This window comes from Caretta caretta, chromosome 2, assembly GCF_965140235.1.
Source record: "Caretta caretta isolate rCarCar2 chromosome 2, rCarCar1.hap1, whole genome shotgun sequence".
Taxonomy (NCBI): Eukaryota; Metazoa; Chordata; order Testudines; family Cheloniidae; genus Caretta; species Caretta caretta.
This window is the reverse complement of record NC_134207.1, coordinates 242,028,984-242,055,011: the sequence shown is the minus strand read 5'-3', so window position 1 is coordinate 242,055,011 and position 26,028 is coordinate 242,028,984.

Here is a 26,028-nt window from a genome sequence, read left to right as displayed (position 1 = left end):
TTGCCAGGAACAAATGAAAGTACAACGTACGGGGTTACATCAGGGAGGAGAGAGAGATCAAAACTGAAATCCAAATCGCACCTTTGCTGTGGGCTTGTGTACATGGGAACATGTTATTCTGAATTAACGAGAGGTGTGAATTTTGAAGTGCATTAGTTAAACTGTATTAAACCCCTTTGTGGATATTCTCATTCAGAATTAAAGTGGCCTTAGTGAAGTAAGAGAAAGCAAATTAAGGTCCCTTTAATTCTGAATGAGAGTGTACATGCAGAGATTTAATGCAGTTTAACTAATCAACTTCAATTTCACATCTTTAAATAATTCAGATTAATTTTCTCAGTGTTGCCATGTAGACAAGCCCAAGGCAAAGGTGTGATCTGGATTTCAGATTTGATCTCTCTCTCCTCCCTGATGTGATCCGGTACATAGTACTTTGAGTTGTTGCTGGCAAAGGGTCCCTGTATCTCTGTTTAAATATAATGTGATCAGCTGGGTCGACTGTAAAAGCTGGGGCAGTACTGAATGCAGAGGGACACAGAGTGAGGCTGCAGAAAAAAAATACCCTAAAGGAAGTAAACTGGAAAACATGACAAATATTCTGTTTGTTGATTCATGTTTCCTAACTTAAAAAAAATATACAAGCATGAGCAAATATTTGAACTTTCTTGATGGGGGCGAGGGCCAGCCCTACACCAAATGGCACTCCCTCTCCATTTGTTAAACTTTTGAATAGCTTAATTTTTATTGCATTTGTAATCCATTTCATGACTTTGATGGATGATTTGCATGCATGATTTATTCCTTTCATATAAGATGATAAATTTGCATGCTAGGATCTGTAAATCTGTATTTGTTCATGCCATATATAAGCAAAAAAAAAAAAAAGGTTTCCGCTAAACTTATAGAAACTTTTTAATTTCAAGAATAACTGAAATGTACTAACATCAAGAAATTGAACTGTGCACCAACATTGGGTGGACCAGTACAGTGGGTGAGAGCCTTAGAATGTCCTTTTCAAAATGTCGCTTGTCTTGCCTTTGCCCTCACAAACTGAAGCACAGCATTATAGAGATCCAAAGACTGGCCAATGGCATTTTCAAGTGATAAAATAGCAAGCAATGACACTCTTTCATCAATTGAAGATATGTTTTAATAAGCCTGAGCTGTGAAAAGCTGTGCTAACCACTCGTGACTGTGACCAGTAGCGTGAGTAAAACCCTCAAAGCTATCCACACATGAGGAAAAGTGTCCTTTAGCTCTGCATCATGAATGAATTAGAGAACTTGAAGAGGAGAGTGCTACCTGTGTGGCAAAATGTGACGGATATTGTCCAATTCGACATAGAGGTCTTTATCATTGACGTCCGAACATTCCCCATGTGTCAGCGTCCAGTGAAGGTCCATACAATTGTTCAAGAGTGTTTTCCTTTCCAGTGGCAGCTTTCTAAAGTCATACAAAACCCCCCAAGTCTTTTCGTGATGCTTCAGTTGTCCAAACCTTTCTTCGATGGAGACTCGAACAATGTCAACAAGTGAGCAAAGAAATTCCCTCTTGAATTTTTCTTCTGAGCTTCCCATCACCTCATCTCTACCCTCGTAACCAGACTGTCTCTTCTTCTGATGAATACAAGTTTCCTTGAATACATGTTCAGCTCCTAAGTTTTCTGCCATTTCTTTGGCAGCAGTGATGGCATCTTCAAATCCATTGTCTCTGTTTATAGATTCATAGATTCATAGATATTTAGGCCAGAAGGGACCATTATGATCATCTAGTCTGACCTCCTGCACAATGTTGGCCACAATGAAACCAAGGCAGCTTCTCATCAAAGTATTAGTGGTGACGGTGTCCATCAACTGAGTTTGTAATGCCTTGCTTACAACATTTACTTGGAACAGGATATGTATTTGCCAAACTATAACCGAGACTAGAAAATGGAAGTCAGTGATCTGGTTTGCCAGGCTTTGCACCTCACGTCAGATTCCGGTCTCGGCTTTACTCAACTGTGCCAGTTCCATCCAGGCTTCATAAACCTCAGTCACTTGGTACCTCACTGGCCTTACGCTGTCAAAGAGGCTCTCCCAGTGACTGTAACTTAGCAGCTTCATGGTCAGATTTGTAACATTGTCCATGAGGATCTTCCATCTGATAGTTGATGCTCTAAACAGTACGTATATTCTTTTTGCGTATATTCAGTAAGTATATATACTCTGAAGAGAGATACTGAATCTAAAAAAAATGATGCTATATCTGACACAACCAGGCTGAGGGAATGCAGCCACAAGGCATGAAGAAAGCTCTTGGATTCAGCACAAGGATCCTTGCCTAGACCCACTGTTTCTTCCCTTCATGTTTGTGCTGTTGTGGTAGCCTTGGCCACAGCAGTCCTAAAACTTCATTTTATTCTCATTCAAAACAATCATAAACAGTTCTGTTAGACCTTTTCCATAGAGTCATTCACAGACCAAAAACAAATAAAGTGTTCCTTTACTTGGATACATCCATCCTCAGTGTCAACAAATCTTACTGCAAATGACATCTTTTCACTGAGAGTGCAGTCCATTATTACAGCATAGTATTTTGCTTTGTGGAACCGCATGGATGTTATGAAGCACCTTCCTTGTCATAAGGTCAGTCAATTCGTTTTGAATTGTTTTGCTGCAGTAATGGTCCATAGCTTCTTTACGAACTGCTCGGCAGAGGTGCTAACGCTTGACATTGTCGTATTTCTCAAAGACCTCTACCAAACCAAGAAAATTACCATTATGTTCAGTGAACAACTTATTCGACAAGCCCTGGAAAACCAAATTATTCTTTGCAAGGAAGAGGGTCATTGAGATCAGATGCTTGAGCACATTCCTCCAATGCTGGGTTTCTAAATTAATAATGCACTGGTTTTCTGCATCTATGCATTTATTCAGCTTGCGCCTGGACTTGAACTCCATCCATTTGGAGTAGGCCGTAAAATTGGCCAGGTGACTTTTCATATTGCTTCAGAGCATCAGCTAAGTTATGCCAGTAATTGTACCTGCAACGCGCAAGAGCCAATTTGGCATTCTTGTCAAATACTATGCAATGAAAACAGCACTTTTTGTTAATTGATTTCGAGTAAACTAGCCAACGCTGATTCAGTTTCTCACCATTCTTGAGAACTCTTTTGCAGTGTGACTTTGAGAAGTGTCACTTCGGCTCATTTACTGGAAACGTCATAGCCTCAATTTTGCCTGGGCTGTTCAAAATTGTATGACCAATATTGGCAGAGTTTATTGCCAGCCATAAAGCAGGATCTGATGTATTGATCTGTGGTGTACAATTTTTCTCACTGCTGTTTCTGTCATCATGCAAGGCTGATTCTTCTTTATCCTTTCTCTCCTTTTCATGTAAACCAGGTTTTTCTTCATCATTACTCTCCTTTTCCTGTGAGCCATATTCTTCGTTATCATCACTTTCCTTTATGCCACCAAGAAAACTGGAAAATTCTCCATCACTTTCCTCACATTTTCATTCCTTATCTTCAGGTAAATCTGCTAATTTCTTAGTAATGGGACTGCCATCATTTATGCTTCGCTCCTCAATTTCTTCTGCACTGGGATGATCACTACTGCCTAAAGCCCAGTCTATGTTGTTCTGTTTCAGATATTTTCCCATCAAATTTTCCCCTTGCTGCAAACTAGATTGCAATTGAACTTTTCACTTCTTCATACCGAACTCCCGAAGGCTTCTTTTGGGGCATGTTTTATTTTCTACAGACAGTATTAGGGAGAGCAAAAGTCTATGTTCCACAATCTTAGAAAGTCATCAAATATTACCTGTTAAGCATGGTAAGAAGAAGAAAGTAACAGTATTTAAACTCTTAAACTCTTCAAGTCTTAAAACACAAGTACACTTTCACAATTACACAATAAAACAAGGTTCACAATATCACAGCTGGGCTGTCACTTTACTTCAGGTCAGTCTTACATCTCACTGACTGACTGGTGACGCCTTGCCCCTTATATATCCGTTAGGTCATGGCTGACAACATTCTTGGAGGTTTGACAAAAATGTAGTTCTCAAAGTCTGGAAGGTTCTATGAGATTCTACAAAGGTCCAGACCATTCTAGGAGGTTTTTGAAAAATAAATCCACATACAGAATACCTGAAACATTTTACTTCAAACAGTCTATTTTCCCTTTCGTTGCTAACAAAAAACAGCACCCAGAGCCCAGCACCCCCAATCCTGGTGCCCCCCAATTCTAGCATCCCGGGTGATCACCTGGGGTGCCTGCCCCTAAATCCAGGCCTAGTGGGGGCCTGATAGATTGACCTATAAGGATAAAGAGATACGTGGTATAAAACGAGAAAGACGCTAGCCTTACAATATGGAAAATGGCAAAGTGGGAGGACTTGAGGAAAATGAGGCAGTGGAAAGTATTTCTTCCTCTACCATCAGCAAAAGTTTTCACAGCGAAGAGCAGAGCTAGTGCCTAAATGGTGGCAGTGACCACAGACGCAGCAGCACCATCTCTCTTTTGCATATTTTCACTGTGCCCTATATGACAATTGCTGCTTCTCTTAAAATACTTGAGCATGTGCTTCTAGGGCAGAGGTGAGCAAACTACAGCCCGGGGGCCACGTCAGGCCCGCAGGACCATCCTGCCTGGCCCCTGAGCTCCCAGCTGGGGAGGCTAGCCCCCAGCCCCTCTCCCGCTGTCCCTTTTTTTTTTTTTTTGCAGCTGCGCGGGTAGCGTGGCTTGTGCCCTCCCACCTCCCAGGCTTTCCAATAAGCCTGTCCTGCCACTCTAGAGGCAAGGTAAGGGGGCAGGGTGGGCAGGGTTGGATAAGGGGCAGGAGGTCCCGGGGAGCAGTCAGGGGGCTGTTGGGTGGGGCAGTCAGGAGACAGGGAGCAGGGAGGGTGTTGGATAGGGGGTGGGGTCCTGGGGGATCAGGGGGTCCCAGGAGTGGGGGGACAGGGAGCAAGGGGGATTGGATAGGACAGTCCCTGGGGGGGTAGTTAGGGACGGGGTCCCGGGAGGGGACGGTCGGGGCAAGGAGTGGGGTGGAGGGGATGGATGGGTTGGGGGGCCTGTCAGGGGGTGGGGGTGTGGATAGGGGTCAGGGCAGTCAGGGGACGGGAGCAGCAGGGGTTGGATGGGTTGGGAGTTCTGAGGGGGGCAGTCAGGGGGTGGGAAGTAGGATGGGGTGGATAGGGGATGGGGACCAGGCTGTTTGCAGAGCCTTCCCTACCCAGCCCTCCATACTGTTTCACAACCCTGATGTGGCCCTCGGGCCAAAAAGTTTGCCCACCCCTGTTCTAGGGTGACCAGATGTTCCGATTTTATAGGGACAATTTCGATTTTTGGGTCTTTTTTTTATATACGCTCCTATTACCCCCTCACCCCGTCCCGATTTTTCACTTTTGCTGTCTGGTCACCCTATGTGCTTCAGTCCATTCCTATTCAAGAAGGCATTTAAGCACTCATGAGTGCTGTCCTGAATAGTGATGCTTTCCAGGCCAGGGGCTTTCATGAATTTGCTAGCTCAAATCACCTTCTTAGGGAAATACCTAGCAATTCTCTCATATTTGGACTTGATAGTCTTGCATTGTTTTTGTGATGATATTTTAATGACAAACATGGTTATTTCTTTTTATCAAGACTTTGCTTGACAAGAATTGTTTCACACAACAGGGTTATTTTTCTTTATATTTCTTCCTTCTTCCCCTGAACAAGTAACATTGTTATTTGAAAGAAAAATTAGCTATGTGCTGTATTTTAATAGAAGGAAGGCATGTTGATGGCAGCTAACAGGGGTCACAGTAAGGTGTCTAGTGTGGCAGCTGTATTCCGTGATGTTCCTTTTGATTCTGCTATGTGATTCAGCACAAAGGCAGCTGTTGGATAATGAATAGTGTGTCTTGGGTGCCTTAAATGTATCCTGCCTATTCAAGTACTGGAAGTAAACAGACTACTATACTATGGTGTATTGTTCAATAACCTTGGCCCATCGCATTTTACTTGGTTTGTTTGTTTATTCTCCCTTTTGCCATTTAGCATTTCATTTCCCTCTGCTCTATTTTGCCTTTAGAACATGTTAACTTCAATTCATTAGAACACCCTGGTGTTTGACAGATGGAAACAGGCAATTTCTATTGCCAAGTCCACATGTGAACACCAAAAACAAATGAAAAATAGTTGAAGTATTGAAACTTGGGATCATTTCTGTTACCTAATATTTCTCTGGAGCCAAAACTTTATATCATTCACACCTCAGCAAATTGTGCTTTACAGGTTGGGGCCAAATTCATGGCTGGTGTAAACTGGTATAATTCCATTGAATACCATGGAGTTGTGCTGCTTCAGCCCATGGATAATTTGGCCTCATGATCATAATGTGCATTATCGTGCTGGACCATCTTGTAGTCCTTCGACTGGAAATGTCAATTACTTAAATTATAACCCCAGCAAAATTCAACCTAATTTAATTGATTTAGAGGTATTGTAGTTACTCTTGCTAATATATGCAGAGGGTCCTTCCTCCAATACACCTCATTAGTGTTATAAAAGAAGCCTATGATAGTAGAAGGGGGTCTCGTTGTGTCCATTGCAGCTATAAATAGGAAGTGTCTCAATGACATAACTGCTTTATGAGGCTATTTGAAACTGGAACTGTGCTTCTGGGAATAAGATCACAGCATTCACATTGACCAGTGTGCTTATTTATCTAGGGGAGTTTACTTTTGGGAGTTACTCTGTTATTTCAGATTTATTTCTGTGCTGAATATCTCTCCAGCTCTTCCCTGGCCTTCATCTTCTCATCCACCTCATCCGCTCTGTCAACAACTAACCCATCTGTTGCATCTTCCCTGTCTCAATTGCACACATTTTCCCATGTCAACCTTTTTGCATGAAATGATCTTCTACTCCCAGTTCATTAAGTTACCACCCTCTTTTCCATCAAATCACACCTATACATACCCATAAGAGGGGAGTTTACCATAATTATGAGAGAAAAAATTAAAAGACCATTGTCATCCCAATCTCTGAGTTTTCCAATGCTTCTTGTCTTCTGTGTGTCTATTTCTACAGGGCCAGATTCCAAGACCTTCCTCCTGCTGAGTAGCATTTTATTCTACACATAGCACCATTGAACTCAATAGGGCTGTTTGTGCAAATAATTGCTTACCAAAGTGAGAAGAGAAGAGGTGTGTGTGTCACAATATGGCCTTTAAACTGAGACTGTAAATTCTCTGGGAGAGGGGCTGTCTTTGTGTTTTGTACAATGCCAAACAAGTGAATATTAATAGCAATAATAATAATGATCTTAATTCAATTTAAATTTTAGTGTCACATTTTACCTTTTTAAAAAAAATCTTTGACCTTGTTTTTTCTTCTGGTTTACTCTCTGTTATTCACTATATATGGTAGTCCAGATTCTCAGATGCTGTAAATCACCAGAATTCCTTTGAAATCAATGTCACTATCCCAATTTATACCAGCTGAGGATCTGGCCCAGAATTTCCAGAAACTGAAGGATTTGGGGGAGGGTAAATTTTACCATTAAGAGGAAGAAATCCTGTTCAGCATATCCAAATGTTTTTTTCTGAATATATATGTCTAGCAATAATTAGAGCCAGATGTATAGTAAAAGAAAAGCCTCTACCTGGAAGCCACATAAACTGAGCTTTATAAAGTACTGTTTAGCTGCATTCAGTTTTTCAGAAAACTTTCCACTCTGTTCATATTTATACATCCAGATATCTGGATCTCTCTGGCTATTGTTTAGCGACAAGAAGAAGAAAACTAGCAGTTCATCAGATGACAGATAACTGGATAAATGCGTAGTTATAATTATACAACATTTTCTCTTTGTCTTTGGTGTGCGTCTGTAAAAATCTGTTGATACCAACACGGTATTTGTACTAGCCAGCTGTTGAAAAGTACTCCTCCTTTAAACAGGCAAGAAACCTTAGACTGTAGGATCTTTGGTGCTGTGAACATCTTTTTTGTCCTGTTTGTGCAGCACCAACTACAATGCGGTCCTGGTCCATGCAACACAAATAATAATAGCAATAAAACAATGATGCAGTTCCTGAAGTATGCACCATTACCAGGCTAAGTTATTTATTTTTCCTTGTGGATTGCAAGAAATTCTCTTTTCCTTTTTTCTGTTGCACAGCTTCTCTTCTAGTTCTTTGCTCATGAGCTAATGCTCCCCACCTGTGGAATTCAGAGGTGGTCCAGTGTTGCTGCTGGAGACTCCAGGACTAAGCACTGCTCTGCAGCTCAGACTACCAGATTTTCTGCCTCTGGCAGTGGAACAAGTTGGCAGTTCAGTTTCTCCTAACTATTTTGCTTTAAAACTTTTATTTTTCTTTTTTTTGTGCAGTTGCAATTTATAATCTACCTCCCCCTCCCCTGGATTGGGTAAACAGCAGCATGGTGATTTTAACCACCTAGATATGCGGATGCAGCACTTGCCTGCCAGACTCTTCTGCCGCCACCCAGGCATGGCAGAGCTGTCCTGCAAACACCTGGCTTAAATATCGAAGTGGCGTTCCCTATGTGAGGCAGCACTTACAGGCTCTACAGAAGGTGAATGATGACCTGCCTGTTGCCAGCCAGCCAACCTTTACACTGCCAGGGCATGGGGCTCAGAGTTAGGTCCCCACTCTACCCTGAAGAGCTGAGCTACTCTGAAAAGTCCATGAAAAACCTTTGTCCTGAAAGGCTGTGGCTGTGAAATTGCTGTGCAGTGTGCCATCTCTCTTATGGTCTACAGGGTCTTTTGGAAGGAAGTCCCCGTCTGAAGGTGGGACTACGTCTTTCATTGAGGGAGCTACTGTTGCACCAAGCTTGGGCTCCTAACATTGATGAACTGTCTTTGTCTGATATACACATTTTAGTTTAACAGGCAGGTCATAATTGATCCTCTGTAGCGCCTGTAAGTGCTGACGCTGATCCCCCCGCCCTAGCCGTGCCAGGGTTTTCTCCAACACAAAAAAGCTCACTCAGGAGTGCCTGAGCTTTTGAGGTGTGAGTCTAAGGACAAGGAGGAAGCTATATGGCCAGCTCAGAGGGTAAGTCCTGCAAAATACCTGGAGTGGAAGGGGGAAAACCCCGGAAAGGATCCAGAATTCTCCCACCCCACCCCCAGACATTGACGTGTGTCATCATCCTGAGAAAGAAGCAGGGTTCCTGTACAGCTCTCCTTCCTCCCACTGAGTATCAGGGAAAAGTCTTGCAAATCCCAGAAACTACCTGAAAGGCAAAAGTTCATCCTTCACAAAGCAGCAATTAGTGTTGTTGTTAATGACCAAAAGGGTGAAAATCAGGGGTTAAAGCCCTTTTCCTTTCTCTCCAGGGAGTGTTTGCTGGAGTTTAACTCCTTCACACAGTCTCTCTCACAGTGCTCCATACCATGTTCACGGCTCTCCTCCCCACTCTGTGACATGTCTGAACATGCAGAGGAGCCTGTGAATCCTATGCAGCTCTGCCTCAGGCTCCAGCCTACTGGAAATTGTGCTTTCAGCCCAAGGACCATGGCTCTGACAGGGCAAGGGGCTCCCATGTGAGGCAGCAGTGGAATGGGAATTGTGCCCTCTGAGCATCTGCTGTAAACCCTGTTCTGCTAGGAAAAGGGGTTCAGACTCAGAAAGGCAGGAAAAGGTCTCACTTTACACTCCTCCTAGACTCCATAGGCTGGCTCCACATTAAAGCCCTAAGAACACTCCAGGCAACATGTGACCAGATGGACATAGGGATTCTTCTCCCCATGAAGCTGCACCTTCAGGAGATTACAGAGGAGTAAGTGAGAAATTCCTTCCCATGTTCAAAATGATCCTGATTTACTGAGTAACGCCCCGAGTAGTACTAGGATGCTGCTATAGTACCTGGGTGCTTGCCAGCCTGGGGGAGCAGGCAGGCCGTCTTTCAGGCAACCTTCTTCAACATCAAGGTATGTGTACCAGCACCTCTCCTCTGGTGTGTGGTCCCCTTTCACGGATGAATAGTGTGTTACCTCCTCCCTGTAGGCAGCCAGGGGAAGAACTTGGCCCACACATGCATCACAAACAAACCAAAAACCTACAGGACTTTTCCAGGAAGGGATGTTAGTCAATGACTGGCTAGGAAGTTATTAATATTAATGAAATAGCTTCTTCTTCCAGCATGATTATATACATATTTTCCTGTTGATGCCTCCTTTGAGAGCATGATAAGATTCAAATGAGGACATTTGATTTAATCAGATGTTAAATTAAAATGTGTACATGAAACAAAGACATTTCATCAATGTTGGGACCCTAAGCTTGGTGCAGCAGTAGCTCTATTCAGTGAAAGATGCAGTCACACCTTCAGAAGGGGGCTTCTTTCCAAAAGACCCTGTAGGCCATAGGAGTGAAGATACATTGCACATAAATTTCAAAGCCTCAGCCCCAGCCTTTCAGCCCAAAAGATTTTCATATATTTAGTAAGGAAAGCCTATGTTGTGGCAAATAAGTGGCTTAGAATCTAAAGTTATGATCCTTGCTTGGAGTAAGACATCTTGGGTTCTGTCCTGCTCAACCCTTAATGTGATTTGTAATGAGCAATGGATTTCAACTTGGAAGCCATGTTATATCCATGAATAGTCATTGCTCATCCTACTCAGATATCATGCAAACTTGCAGATGAGGAGCTATTGAGGGAAACATTAGGGAAATTATTAGCTGAGAGAGATTGAGAGAGGTCTCAGTCCTCACTGTCAAAACCAGCATAACAATCCATTGGTTGCTACCAACACGAAGGATAAACATGAAGAGACCATTACCCTAGGACAGGGAAAAATCTGGAGCAGAAAATTCCATAGAAACCCAGATAATTTTTCCTCCAAACCAACAAAATCCTCAGCATGACAAAGACAAAGAGAATCTGTGAGCAAGAGTTCACAGATCCTGTGCAAACCCTTTCTTCTGATCTACCCTCTCCACCTAGAATCATAAGCAGTTGGTGATAGTCACAGCAAGGCACAGGTTGCAAGTTAGGCATCTATACCCATGAATAGACAACATGGCAATCAGTATGCTGTCCAGAGAAACAGACTCATTAATAAATGAACAGCTTCTGAAAAGGATTCATAGCCATCAGTTCTTCCAAGCCAAGAGGTGCTTTTGACCCCAATGCAGAGAATTGCTCACCCAGAGATCAAAACAGACATAGCTCTGGCTGTAATTTTACCACAATAGTAAAGATTTGCAAAGATCCAAAACTTCATCGCATCAGTCTCTTCTTGAGAGGTCACCAGTAGCCAATAAGTTCCAATGGCTAGGATTGCTGGTGCCATGCATTAGCTTAATCTCCTGAGTGCATTTCTCAAAATGCACCTTCTGAAATTTCCTCAGAGGACATAGAACCATGCACTGGATGCAATGCAAAATTAGGTGTCAATCTCAGATAACCTCCAATGCTTCTTCATGGGTTCAAACAATATGCTGAAAGCCAACCCAACTTCCAGTCTAGGCCCTTCTTATGAAAGCAAACCTACTTGGAACACAAATGTCTGGAATCTTATAGTACACATCCTTTCATTTCATTTCAACACCTCTACCAGGGTGTGTCTTAAAAAAGGGCACAAACGTGGCCATATGAGCTCAGACCAGTGAATCCTGTCTATGACAGTGACCAGTACCAGATACTTCATTGGAAGCTGCAAGAAACCACACATAGGACAATTATGGTACTTGCAGAGGAAATCTCCTCCTACTTCCTGTTAGGGGTTGGCTTATGACTGAGGCAAGAATGTTTATATCCCTTCTGAAACCAGGGAGTAACCAGAGGTCAAATCTTCTCTGTGACAATGGAAATAATGTCCTGGGCTGAGAAAATGCTGCTTCTTTTCAAGACCGTTCACATAACGGATATAGAAAAAAGTAAAACGGAGAGTTGTGGTCTTTCTCTTAGTCCTCCACTGGCCCAAAAGGACTTGGACTTGCTAGATAGGCTAGCCAGGGACCCCACATTGTACCCACAGAAAACACCAGACCTCTTGAAGTAGGGACTCCTTCTTTCAGACCAGGAACACCTATAGTTAACAGTCTGGGTATCAGAAGAGAAGTGTAATTTGGCATGGATTCTCCATTAACCTCTGATAGAATTTGGTATCCAGACAACTCAACCAGGATATTTCATTCATTGGTCTGGTCAAATTAATGTTTCTGGTGTGAGGAAGGGACTGCCTCTGAGCAGTGCCCAGCACAACAGAGCCCTAACCTTTAGATGCACTGTGATACAAATATTATAACAATCCCAAAATTCTTGGAATCTCAGCCACATGAGAGTTTCTCCAGAATATTTGTCGGAGTTCTACAACCAAGCACTGTAGACACGTGGATACCAGTCATAGCAACATTTTGTAGCCAGGCACATAGAAGCCTCCATCTGAGTATCAGTTGCCAAGTTTAACCATGTTGGCAAACTAGACAAGTCTAATTAGACAAGTCTGGCTGGTCTTTATAGTCACCATTACCCCTGAAAGGCAAGTCTTGGAATTAGTTCTCATATCCGTACAAGAACTATGCTACCTTTGTCATGCAGAAAAGGTTATTCTTATAGCCCCAGAAACCTTTCTGTTCAAGGTAAATCCTCTTTCTACAATTCCTGGGGAACCATCTCCAATCATTTTTGTTCTAACCCTTGGAATGTTGTGGCAATAAATGGCATGTTTAGAGCTCTAAAGATATATCTAAAACCTGTGGAGTACGTACACCAACTGTACCCTGTTCATTTCATTCTATACAAAATGCTAAGGCCTCAAGGTTTCATCAGGCAAAAAGTAAAAATCCTGTACCAGTTGACATGCTAGGCATCTGGGAAACTATTTATAGAAGTCCTGAGAGGTAGGCACTGGGGGAAACATGTATGAGCATCGTTTGAGGAAGATTTGTGAAGTAAATTTCCATTCCCCTGCAAAGGCATCCTTTGGTAGGAATGTGCTATTGGGTCCCACATAACTCCTTAGCTCCTAAAGCTCTTGCTTTACATGGTGGGGACTTCAATTTCTTTTCTATTATTCTCCTATAATAATTAAATTCTGCTTATCCCTTTCTCTGCCTACTTCTGGGATTCACTGCTCCCTACTGCCCATGAGTAATGACTGAGGAAGCTGTGCAACCGGACAAGAAATTTCTTACCTGATCATTCTCTTTCCATTAGCAGCTTGTCTCTGACTTCAACCCACTCTGGTGTCTTGTAAATAATAAGAATATAAATTGAATTTTTTTCTAAAAGGGAGATTTATTATCTTAAGGTTAATTTAATACATTATATCAGTTTTTCTTATTGCTAATAATTGGCTGCAGGAATGTTTCTACAGCTGTTTTAGAATTCTTCTGGTGGGCCTGAGCTGAAGGGCAGAGCTTAGTTCTGGAGCCTTCAGCAACAACACTGGACCACCTTCAAATTCCACAGATGGGGGGCATTAGCCCATAAGTAATGAATACAGAGAGAAACTGCTAACTGAAAGGAAAATATCATTCCTTGTGAACTGCAAGCATATTTTTTTAAAATGTGTGTGTTTGTTGGTTGGTTTGCTGCCATGTAAGGCATGTAGGGCCCCTCCATTCATTTGTTCAACAATCTGTGCAAATTTAACATTGCTTGGTTAATCATTTCCCTGACAAATTCAGAGACAATTGTACTTAAATTAAAACCCTACTTTGATACCCTATTTTAAAGTCTAATGTAACTGTAACTATTTTGCCTTGTAATGCATTTTTATTTGCTGTACCTTTTTGTGTTGACTTAGTGATTTTTTATTCTGTTGCTGCTTTTCAGCTCCTTTCTGTTGATATTCATGCCATTGCTTGACATATGGGAAATCTTCTGCACAAGGTAAGGAAGAGAAGTGATGTGATACTTCGATAGCATACAGTAAGATTCTGAAAGGTCAAAGATTGTCTAATTTATGTAGGATGGAGATGTTTTGCTAATGACAGTGTTGAAAAAGGCAGCTAAATAACAGACTGCATATTTCGACAATCATGTTAATGGAATTAGGTATGTAACTTCTGGTTTGAAGAATGAATACCAAACCTAAGGCCAACTCTTTGAAGATTGTGGGCTAAATAAATATGCTAGCATCTGCAAGTAATCCCTTCTAGCAGCAAGAAAAATACATAGATTAATAAAAATAAAAGTGGTGCGTAAATATTTGTTCTGAACTGGGGCGGTGTAAATATAAAAATGAGAAAATGTTTGTTTCATACAATTCAAGCATTTGGTGGGGGTAATGTTTGGTAGGGAGGAGCTTGAAGAACAAAGAATGTTCTAGTGCAGTTTCCCAAACTTCTGAAAACTGAGCCCTTTAGGAAAATGAAATCAATCTTCTTCTGTATTTGTATTACTATAGCACCTCGGAGACCCAGTCATGGACCTCATTGTGCTAGGTGCTGTACAAACAAAAAGACAGTCCCTGCCCAAAGATCTTACAATCTTAAGCATAAGAAAAGAGAAAACAGGTGGATACAGACCGACAGGGGAGCACAAGGAAACAATGCAACAGTATTGGTTGTCATGAGAGGCAGAGGTCTCAGCACACAAGCTGCCTACCCATTGTCAAATTTCACCCGCCCCCTTTCAACCTTCAAAAGACTGTCAGGGGGAAGACCACGCAGACATATGGACACAACTGCTATCTCGCTGTTCTCTCTATGGATCATTATTATTGGTATTGTCAGACAGCTTTTCTTTATCTCTACTATCTGAAAGTTAAAATATCCATTTTTCAAATGGATCAGAGCAATGGGTTCTGCCATATTTACTTCCAACCCAGGGGAAATGTCATCAATATCCATACTGTATTTATATAAATAACAACAGAGTTTTTTACATTTTATTTTTAAAATCTCCATTAAAAGCAGTTTTTTTTTAATAAAACATGAATTTCTCAAAGTTTGGTACATAAGCCAGAGTAACTATAACACAGAGCAATGTCAGTCAGTCAGTAAACCAACACACAGTATTAGTTTCTGAAGGGTTCTGATTTTTTTCTATAGTAACCATTTTGCACATGTTTCTCATTTACATATGGCCCCATTACACTGGGTATAAATTCTACTTTAAGGCCCCTTTTCACTGCTAGATGTAGGGCTATGTCTACACTGCCCCACTGTAACTCCCCATCCGTTTTGAAGAAAGCTACGTTAATGTGAGCTAGGAACATTTTCGTTTGTGGCTGCAGCATCCACACATAGAAGTTACAGTGCTGCACTTTGGTGGGCACTGCTATTCATGCTCCTGTAGTCCAAAATGCAGGGCAATGTAGACAAGTCCTAGGTTGAATGCAGTCAATCTTAAGACCACTGCAGGATCTAGCAGGTAGCTGTAAATATCTCTGTTAGACATGGGATGAGCATTCTGTGTTAATATGTGCAGACCTGCAAACACAGGGGAAGCAGACTCCTATGGGAAAGTTGGAAATTTTTTGGCTATCCACTCTGCAAATCACTCACCCCAAATATAAATGTTTGGACAGCACACACAGCTGATTTTTTTCTCTCTCTTCCCACTCACATTTAGTAAGTGCCATGAGTTTGAGGTTTTTCATTCAAAATTATAACCCAGTCAGAAGTTGCTACTGGGAACTGGCAAGAAGCATTACTTTTGAGAGTGGTTGTGATTTTGGTATCTGCTTGTACATGAGGCTCAGTTCTGATCTTGACTCCATTGTAGGAAGGACAATGGGGAATAACTGAACTGGGCAAAATCTGTGGGGATTTTTCACTGAAATCTGCTGGAGTTATATCAAGGTTTTCTTTTTTCCCTGCTTATATGGAACAAATCCTCCTGTGCTTGGATCTGCTTGGTCTATGTGTACTTTTGCCAGTGGTCTGGCCCAAAGAGACCACAGTGAAGTGCTGGAGCTGGGCCATTAATAATGCTGAACTACCTAAAGCACTTTATACTGCTTAGGAAAAAAGTATTATATGAGTACAGTGTTATTTTCATACATCAGGGTAGGAAGGATGGTCTCGTGGCTTGGACACTGGGCTAGGAATCAGGGAACCTGTACACAATTCCTGGCTCAACTCCAGGCCTCCTGTGAGATCTTGGGCCCAGACCTGTAAAGGCATTTAAGCATTGTTGAGCTCAGCATTGCAATGCTTCACTGATTTAGAAGTCTAAATCTCATTTTCAAAAGTGCCTAAGTCATTTTTGAAAGTGAGATTTAGGCTCCTAAATTAGTTAGGCATTGCGACACTGAGCATCCCAACACCTAAATACTTTAAAAATCTGGGCCTCAATCCACCATATGCCTCAGTTCCCCATCTGTAAAATGGAGATAATATCTCCGTACTGCATAAGAGTATTGTGAAGATAAAGTTAATCAATGATTGAGTCACTCAGATATTTCAGTGGTATGGACAGAAAAGAATCTACTCATGTTGTTAAATATTTACGTGGTACTTTACTAATTAAATTTAGGGAAAGTTGAATTAATACTATTGTTAATTATTTGTGGAGTTCCAACACTGAATTTTGCACTATACAAAGCATAAGAGAGGGCACATTCCTTGACTCAAAAAATTTACAATCTGAACAGACAAAAAAAATTCAAGTCAGGCATAGAACGTGCTGGGCAAAAAGAAGATGGATTTATTCCAAAGCGGAACAGCTGCGTGTTGCTTTGTAAAGTTGAGGAAAGTTTCTTTGGTGGATTAAAGCTCCTAGGATTTGGCTGTTTTAAGGAAGGATTTCATAGAAAAGATGGGAGTGCTCAGCTGACAAAGAGGGGGGAGCATGCGGTGCAAAGGGCAATCTGGAGACCGCACAATGGGAGAATGAGATAGTGGGAACGGTCAGGCAGGAAGTTAGGGCCTCAGGTTTTGAAAGCTGACACTTTATGCTGAAATTTCATTGCCTAAAGATAGATGGGTCAGTTTCTCTACTGATGTAAATCAGTGTAGCTCCACTGACAGCAATGGTGTTATGCTGTGTGATAGGGTATACAGACCCCACACTGGTCAGGAAAGAATTAACAAGCATCTAAGGGTTCAAACAGCCCTGCCCTGCTATTTCTGAACTTGGTGTCAGGCTTGGCAGGAGGGGTTAAAAGGTGTGAGCCCAGCTCAGTTGGTAGCTGGCTGGGAGGGAGACCTACTGCTCTCACTCTGGCTATGTTTGTAGTACAAGCTAGGGATGTAATTTCCACTGCTTTGCCAGTGGTGGATTACTGCAGGGGCACACTGGTTGGCTGCCAGTGATTCGCCTGTTGCTGCTGAGTGGTGCCCCACCTGATGGGGATGACAGCCAAACAAAAATCTTTGTCTTTTGCACCAACCTGAGAGCGAGTAGTGGTTTATCATGAGCGCAGGAGTGAGCCTTTCACCTGCTGGCCCAGTTGTGTCTACTTTTGCCAAATTGGAGTAAAAGCCAGACCAAATTACAGCGTTTTCCTGGCCCTCAAAAATATCTTAAGAATGATCTGTTTGGTGCTGTGAAGTTGCTGAGAATCCCACTGGTGGAGATGTTCCTGGGTTCAACTCCTTATTCAAAACATTTGGACTTAGCTCAGTGCCTTCGCTAGGGAGATTGACTTCATTTTCTTTTCAGAATCTTAGCTCTCTTAACCTTAAAAAAAAAAAAAAAAAAGCAGAGCTCTCACTGCCAGCCATTGTCTGATTCTGAAAGGTGCTGAATGCCTTCAGCTCCAAAGGGCTATGCAGATCTAGCTTCACAGTTAGTTCTTTTCTGTGCTTCTGCTGCATGTCTGAGCAGACTCAGAGGTTGGTGGGGAAATAAAATATTCAGAGTAGATTATGTTAGCTGTCGATCCTAGTACCTTTAACACATCCAAATTGCTGCCCTATTTTCCAGAGAAGTCAGCAGCCTTCCTGAGTTTCATTACCGGTATCAAACTTAACACTATTTTTTAAAAAGGAAGCGCTTTAGAGTGTGTAAGAAATAAGTCAGGGAACATACCCACGGGGCACCTCTGAGCACAATAGTATCTTGGCCTCAGTACTCCTCTATATCTATTGCAAACTAACCCCATCCACAATGTGAAAATGACAGAAATGCCATTCCAGGGCTCACTTACTGGTACTGAAAATGTCAGTTGCAGAAATGTCATCTTCCAGAGGCATTTGAGTATCCACAAGTATTTAGATCATGGGCAAACCATTTTTATGATACCAAGGCCCTGTTAAGATGGTCAAGGAAATTGCATTAGCAATAGTTTTGATCTTGGCTATCATGGTTCAATAGCTAGTGTGGAAAGGGCCACACAAGAGATCATTTCAGAACCCCTTTCGCATATTCCATTAGGAAACAGCACGAAACAAGTATTTTTTACCTTATTATTTTCACACTTTATTATTTTCACAGGACACAACACAAGCAGACAAAAATAGGAGCAGAGTGAGATTTTTATAGCAACGCTGTTCAACGAAGCCCAGGCATCAGCCCCAGCTCAACGGGGTGTTGTGTCAGACTGCCTGGGGAAGCTCAAAAAAGGAGGGGTTAACTGTGTGAGTGAGCCATCTGCCTGAGCAGCAGCTCTTATCCAGTGGAATTTGAATCTCTTGTTATGACTCATGTCAGCTCCCAACAACTCCAAAAGGAATAGGAATACTGCAGTAAAATCCACTCTCTGGCAAGGACCTGTATAAGAGTTGACGAGCTTTCAGGAAGACAGAGGGCCAATTTTTCAAAAGTATTTAGGTGCCTGAAAATGCAAATAGGCTCCTAGTAGGATTTTCAAAAGCACATAGGTACCTAGTTCCATTTAAAACCTAGGCTCTTTTGAAAACCCAATGAGGTTTATCTGCCTATTTGGGCACCTTTGAAAATCTGGCCCAAAGCATTTCACAGTTCAATTAATATTTATTTTACAATGCTGAGATTGTATCTGCCCTTTGCACAAATGTGGGGGGAGGGTACACACCCCCATAACTTCCTACCCATGTGCCTCTGCACAATCAAGACACAATCTCAGTTCAGAGATCTCAAGGACTAATTGAGCCTATCCTCCCCAAAGAGAGTGGGCTGGGGAAGGGCCATGATACTGCTCCCTTCTGACTGTCCAGCAGAACTGAGCCCATGAAAAGTATAGTGCCTGCTGAATTCTACCAGAGGATGTCCTGTGCTCTGCAGAATCCTCAGAGATTTGTGCCTGCAATGATTCCATGAGTTCCATTGAGGATGGTTCAACTTGGCACCCTTTGTGCTGTGGCGATGCAGTCAAGCCCTAAACATTATCCAGAGTAACTTCCAAAGTCCTTGAAACAACCCCCTGGGAAAATACCTGGATAAACAGGTCTTGCAGCATGCCCTGACAGTCAACAAATTTGGCATCTCTCAGTCAAAGATAAGCGAGTTGATGAGTTTCAGTGGAATCAAGTTGCACTGCCATGAACAAGAACAGAGTTTGGGGTTCAAGCTTACTGGGATGGCTGAGTCTGGAGTGTTTTACAAGTACCACACCTACTTGCTAGTGAGAAAAGGCACTTGGCCTTTCCATCAAGTGATTCCCCAGTCCAGCCAATGTTGAGAAGAGAATTGCAGTGATGCCGCATGCATTTTTCATTGAGTAGAAGAAAGGCTCTATGATGTGGGGAATTTCAAGCAGGGGGACAACTGAGAGCCCTTTTCCCAAAATGAAGAAAATAATACCAAATAAATCATTCTAGTTGCCTATTAAACTGTGTAAGTAATGGATGAACATGCTTTATCGACAAGAACTTATTGAAGAAAAAGTGTTTTTGCAATTCACTGAAGGCTTCATCTTTTGAGAGTTATAGATTTGTTTATATTTATAATTTGCATATTTTTCTCTCTCACAACTCTGCTATGAATCTCTGTCTCTCTATCTTTCCCCCACAGCTGTCTCTCCACCTACAGATGGAAAAAATTTGGTTACTCACAGGCACGCAGATTTTTGTTTTCTATGTAGGCATTGATAAGTGACAAGAGTAAAAGTCTATTTGATAATTTAATTCACTTCACTGAATTATGATTCTGCATGCACCATTAGTTCCATCAAAAATGAGCTACAAGAGGTGTTTGCCCTGTTTGCAGCACAAGGCAGACAAGTCTGCTCAATGGAACAGTCAAGGGTATTTAACTTTACATTCGTTGTTGATTTTGAACGTAAACACATGTGCATTGATGTATGGCAATCTGAAAATTCCATTCACACATAACAGCAGAGCTGGAATAGGCAGCATCACCAGGACCCTAGATGTATGCTTAGAGGCAACAAGGACATAGCAGTGTGTTTGAGGCAAAGCATCAGATGGCCAGGTCAGCACACAGCTTAATGGTGCCAGCCAGCAGCCTATTGGACAAGCTAGGCTAGTTCATTTGTTAGAAAACCCAAGGACTCAGGAGTGGGAAGAAGATGAGAGTCCATCCTGGATAGCTGGGAGGAAACATCTCTCTGTGGTATAGGGTGACCAGATGTCCCGATTTTATAGGGACAGTCCTGATATTTGGGGCTTTTTCTTATATAGGGTTCAATTACCCCCCACCCCCTGTCCTGATTTTTCATGCTTGCTGTCTTTCATGCTTGCTTTACCACCCTACTGTGGTAAAGAAGTATGTGGCTTGGGAGAAGGGAAGAAAAAGAGGCTGAGAGGAATAGTTCCTCAGTGGATAGTTGAAGTGCTGAATGATAAATCAAACTTTTGATGGATCTGGGCTACATTTAGGACCAAATTTTGATTGCCGTTCCTTTGATGGTCTCCTTGACTTCAACTGAGCTGCTCAGGCCAATTTGGCCCTCATCCTTATGCTACCCCTTCCATACTGACTTTTTAATACTTACGCATGAGAGGTTGGCTGAGAAACCAGAACCAAACATCACCTAACCGTGGCGGGGACCCAGCCTGTGGTTATAGTCCAATGCTTGCATCACTCAAGCTGCTGCTCCAATATTGACTTTGGATAGAATTATCAGTGCCTGATATTTTCAAGGTACACAGCTCAGATTTTGATCTTTGGCAATCTTTTCTGTTTTTCTCTTGCAGCCAAAAGGTTCAGAGGCAGTTTCTGCTCCAAAGATCTAAAAGACCTTCAGGTAGAGAAAGCATTTTTAATTCCTCATGTTTTAGTCACCTGTGCAGCCAGTATTGCCTTAATGATAGCCCCAACCCTGGCCAAATCTCTCCAGTGTGGTAAAATTTTTGGCTGGTGAAAGTTAATGGCCCTGATTCTTAGGTATTACCAAGCTCTGCTTGGCAGTGTTGACAGTATGCTACTGTGGCACTCCCAGGGCCAGTCCAGCCCCCAGTATAAGTTAGATAAGCCTGAGGGATTCTCTAACTTCCAATAACTTATAACAGTACCACAGAAACTCCCTCTATGTGATTTCCCCATGCTGGGGGAATTTTCAGTGGTCAGGTTAGAACAGCTTGACAGTCCCTTTTATATTGGTAGCGTGGTGTAAAGGAACCAGAGTTAAGATATGGCCCAATGTGAATATTTAAAAACTAAGTTTTTAATGCATTATTATGATTTATCTATTTATTTGTATTACTGTAGAGCCAAGGAGCTCTAATTGTGGACCAGGACCCCATTGTGTTAGGTGCTGTACATACCCCACCTCAAATAAAAAAAACAGTCTGTACATCTGAAAAGATAGCAGGTGTGTGCAGTTCTGTACCTTCCTACTTTCCCAAAGGAGCAGATATTATTGTGTCTGTGCTGCTGTGGCCTGATCCAAAGTCCACTGAAATCAGTGGGAGTCCTGGGATCAGGCCTCAAGTGCTAAACAAACATTAGCTTAACCCATTTTTGAGAAGCGTTGTAATTTCCTGTTTTGCTGCTACAATACTATAGATTCCAGCTCTCTTCTCCATTTCTTAATATTTAGATTATAATAATGCCTAGAGGCCTCAATTAGATCAGGGACCCATTGTGCTAGGCTCTGTACAGACACATGGTAATGGGCAGTCCCTGCCCCGGAGATCTTATTGCCAATCTTATTTTCACAGTGGTATTTTATGGACATGTATTTATACTGTGTGGCCCTATTAAACTAAAAAAGGCAATAAACTGATGATGTTTATGCTATTTATGGATTGGATCATTAAATTTCTTTTAAAAAGCAATATAAATGTCTAGCCTCTTATAAATACATCAGCATTGCTGCTTATCTCCCTTGCTAAACTGGCAGTTTTGTAACCTCAGGACACTGCAGCTATATAATCTTTTCCATCTATCTGGCATAAGAACTGTTTCTTTCCAGCTTCTCTGATATGAAAAGAATCTTTGATATGCTGCTTGTACTTACAGTCTAACTGCTACTGATTGGTTTAGCTGTAGAAATGCCCAACCATAAAGTAAAACAGGAAAGTTTCTACTGATCTGATTTTATGATATGAAACAATAGATCTATAATTCCCCTTTTCAACCAAGATTCACCATCCCTTTCATTCTGCAGCTTTGGCAGTGAATCACTGGAAATGATGTCTTTTAAAATATCATATAATGTGATATTTTCAAGACATGATGCAGCTAAAGAGTGAACAGATGCTATTCTTAATCCATAGATTCAGTGTCGTTATTGCATTTATTGTGTCTAAGAAGAGAGAACACAGTTCATGATAAGGTGAGTAACTATGATAGTCTTACAGTCTGCTCTCCATTATTTTTTGTATGGATGAGGACAGTTCTTGAATACCTTGGCTACCCATAATGCATGTAGTTCATTTCTGAGTAATACTCAGGCTGTATTATTATGGCCATGCATGGCAGGATTGGGGTTGGAGGCAGAGGAAGTAAAAAGATGTTTTTCTTTTTATAGTTCCTTAGGTCCTTTCATAAGTGTGGTGGGGTTTTTTTTATATAAAACTGCAGTTGCAAGCAAATTGATGTGTTGCACCTCATGAAGGATTCCCTTATATATAAAGCTTTGGAGTCTGATTCTTATCTAGCAGCATAAATCAGGAGTAACTCCACTAAAGTTAATGGAATTAAACTGGTAAAGCCAATATAAATGAGAGCAGAATCTGGCCTTAGGAGTTTATTGTACTTGGGGATATCAGCCAAGCCTGCCTTGAAGAACTGTGCCTGAAAGTACCCTTGCTGTTGGCTACAGGACACTAATAACCTGCTGAAAATTTAAGGAGAAACTTTTTTTACATGCACAGTGTCTCAAAACTGCATGAATCTTGTTGAAATGGATGTCAGCTAAGCCGGTTGTGAAGAATGGTGCTGTTGCCTACAAACCATTAATAATGACCCCTTGGAAATTTAAGGAAAAGCCGTTTATATGCATAGATTCTGTCACTATTGTGCAATTGGAATCATATGCTCAACCTTCTGGGGGGAAAGGTGGGGGTTGGTTGAAAAAAAATTCCATAACATTTTCCAGAATTTACACTGGTTCTCATTATCTGGTGCATTTCATGTTTGACATTCAGTTCAAGACATTTGATTTACGTCGTAGCAGTTAATTCTGCAGACCGTAGGATGTTATGATATTTTTGTTGTTTCAGGAGCCTAAATAGCAGATGTTCATTATTCTTGCTGAAAGCAGACAGGAAAAAGACTCATTGTCTCTCAGCGCAATCTCTGCATTTAAGTAATAAATGACAATAGCTTTGCTGTGGTAAAAATCAAAAACTTAAGTCTCAAAAACACATTCTGTTTCAGCAAATACTTATCTGGCTGCACCTTACTGCCTTACCTTAAAGTGTATCCAATCACCAGTCCATTTTGCTCTGCTCACTTACCTCCGTTTCCTACGTTTTGAAATGTGAAGTAAGGTAGTTCATTCTAGAAGGAAACCATATGGTCTGACTGGGTCTATCCACTTCTCTCTCTATCCTAGAATAATCTTTTTAAGTAACATTCTTTTGAATGCCTTCACAGCTGAACCTTCTATTCTTTATAAGTCCATTTCACTTGTCAGTTACCCTGCACATAAAAAAAAAAAGTATAAAATGGAAAGTGAAAAAGTTGACTATGACTAACTTGGATCTTGAAATAGCAGGTGGTCGTTTAATTGGGATATATAAAGGTGCTTACTACTAATTTGCATGATTATAAGATTTTGTAATTGCCCTGTGAAAGGTAATTTGGCATCAGGTTCAATGAAGCTTAACTATGTTAAGCACAGTCTTGATACGTATATTGGATTTGTGGCAGCAGTCTGATATACTCTTTGTTGTAAGATCATAGGAGAGGTTTTTCATTTTGTTATGGGATGCTTTTGTAATGAATGAGATACCTGTGTATATGTGTCCGTTATATATAAATGTCTTGTTTATTGTAGATTGTTGTTTGCAGTGTTGTAGCTGTGTTGGTCCCAGGATATTAGAGAAACAAGGTGGGTGAAATAATACCTTTTATTAGACCAGATGAGTGTTCAGCTGGTGTTGACTTAAGTGCTGGGTTTATTTTGTTTTTATGGCTTCTCACGTGGGAAGCGAGTCCGATCCTGAATTTGCAAATGTGGTTGCATGTCTTGCAATTTAGTCATTGCTGGGGGAAGGATTTGAGGCATTGGCCTTATCCCACAAATCCCATGTACATATCAATACCATCCTCCTCAGAAGTGGATGTGTCCTTGTGGCACAGACCTCTTCATCTAGGTCTGTCCAGTTCAATGAGTTCCCAGATTTTAATGTCTGTCTTGCATGCTTTGGGGTTGGCCTTCAAGGTGTCTTTATACTTAAGATGAGTCGATCCTTAGAGCAGGTTCCCATGCTCAGAGAGCTTTTGAGCACCACTTTTGGCATATGGGAAACCTTCATGTGGACCTCTATTGGACCCAGTGAAGTTGAGCCCTGATGAGCATACTCTCAATACCAGAAATTTGGCACCTCTCAAGGAGTTCAGTGTTGGGAATCCTGTCTTGCCACTTGATGTTGCAGATAGATCTTAGGCAGCTAAGGTGGAAGCTCTGCAGCTGTCTGATGTGGCATCAGTAGAGCATCTATTCCCCACAGCCATACAGGAGTGAGGTGAGTACAATAGCATGATAGATTTTTATCTGTGTTCTGAGGCAGATTCTACACACCCTCCAGAGCCTGTGGATGAGTGTGCCAAATACCAAAGTGGCCTTTGCCAGGCGCTGATCATTTGGTGTTGCTGGAAAGTATGCTATGCAGGTAGCAGAATTTCCTGACTGAGATGAGAGGTGTTTTGTCAATTGTGAGAATGGGATCATGGTGCTCATGATGCCGGGGATCTGATGATGGCTGGTGCATGACGTCCATCGTTTTCAGGCTGATTGTAAAACCAAAGCTTTTTGCGGCATAGCAAAGTGGTCCACAATAAGCTGAATGTTTGTGAGTGCTTGTGCAACGAGGGCACCATCATCAGCAAACAGGAGCTCTTTTAATAGCTGTTCAGTTACCTTGGTGCTGTCCCTGAGTCACTGTTGATTGACTAGTCCCCCATGCAATCTAAACTGGCTGTGTATACCTCTGTCAAAGTCCTGGAATGCGAACAAGAGAATGTCTGAAAATACAATAGCAAAGAGGACTGGAGCCATTATGCATCCTTCTGTGGTATCATTGGTGACAAGGAAGACTTCTGATGAGATATCACACTCTATCACCCTTACCATCATGCCATCCTGAAATGAGCAGACGACCGTAATCATCTTCTCTGGGCGGCCAAATTTATGAAGGACTTTCCATAGGCCCTCATGATTCACTGTGCACAGACCTTACTCAGGTTAACAAGCACCACATACAGGTCCTTGTTCTGTTCGTGAGCCTTCCCTTGTATTTTTCAGGCTGCAAAAGTCATGTGTATAGTGCCACAGCCAGCACAAAAGCCACACTGTGACTCTGGATACCCCAAGTCCACACGGTGATAGATGAGCCTGTTGAGGACAACTTGTGCAAGGATCTTCACCACTATAGACAGCAGTGAGATTCTGTGATGGTTCTCACTAGATATACTTCCCTTCTTTTTGTATAGCTGTACTGTGAAAGCATCTTTATATTCCTGGGGCATATTCCCCTGTTCCCATATTGTCTTGAAAAGGGTGGTGAGTTTCCTGACCAGGTGGATACCTCCACATTTGTACACTTCAGGTGGAATGCCGTTGGGGCCTGGA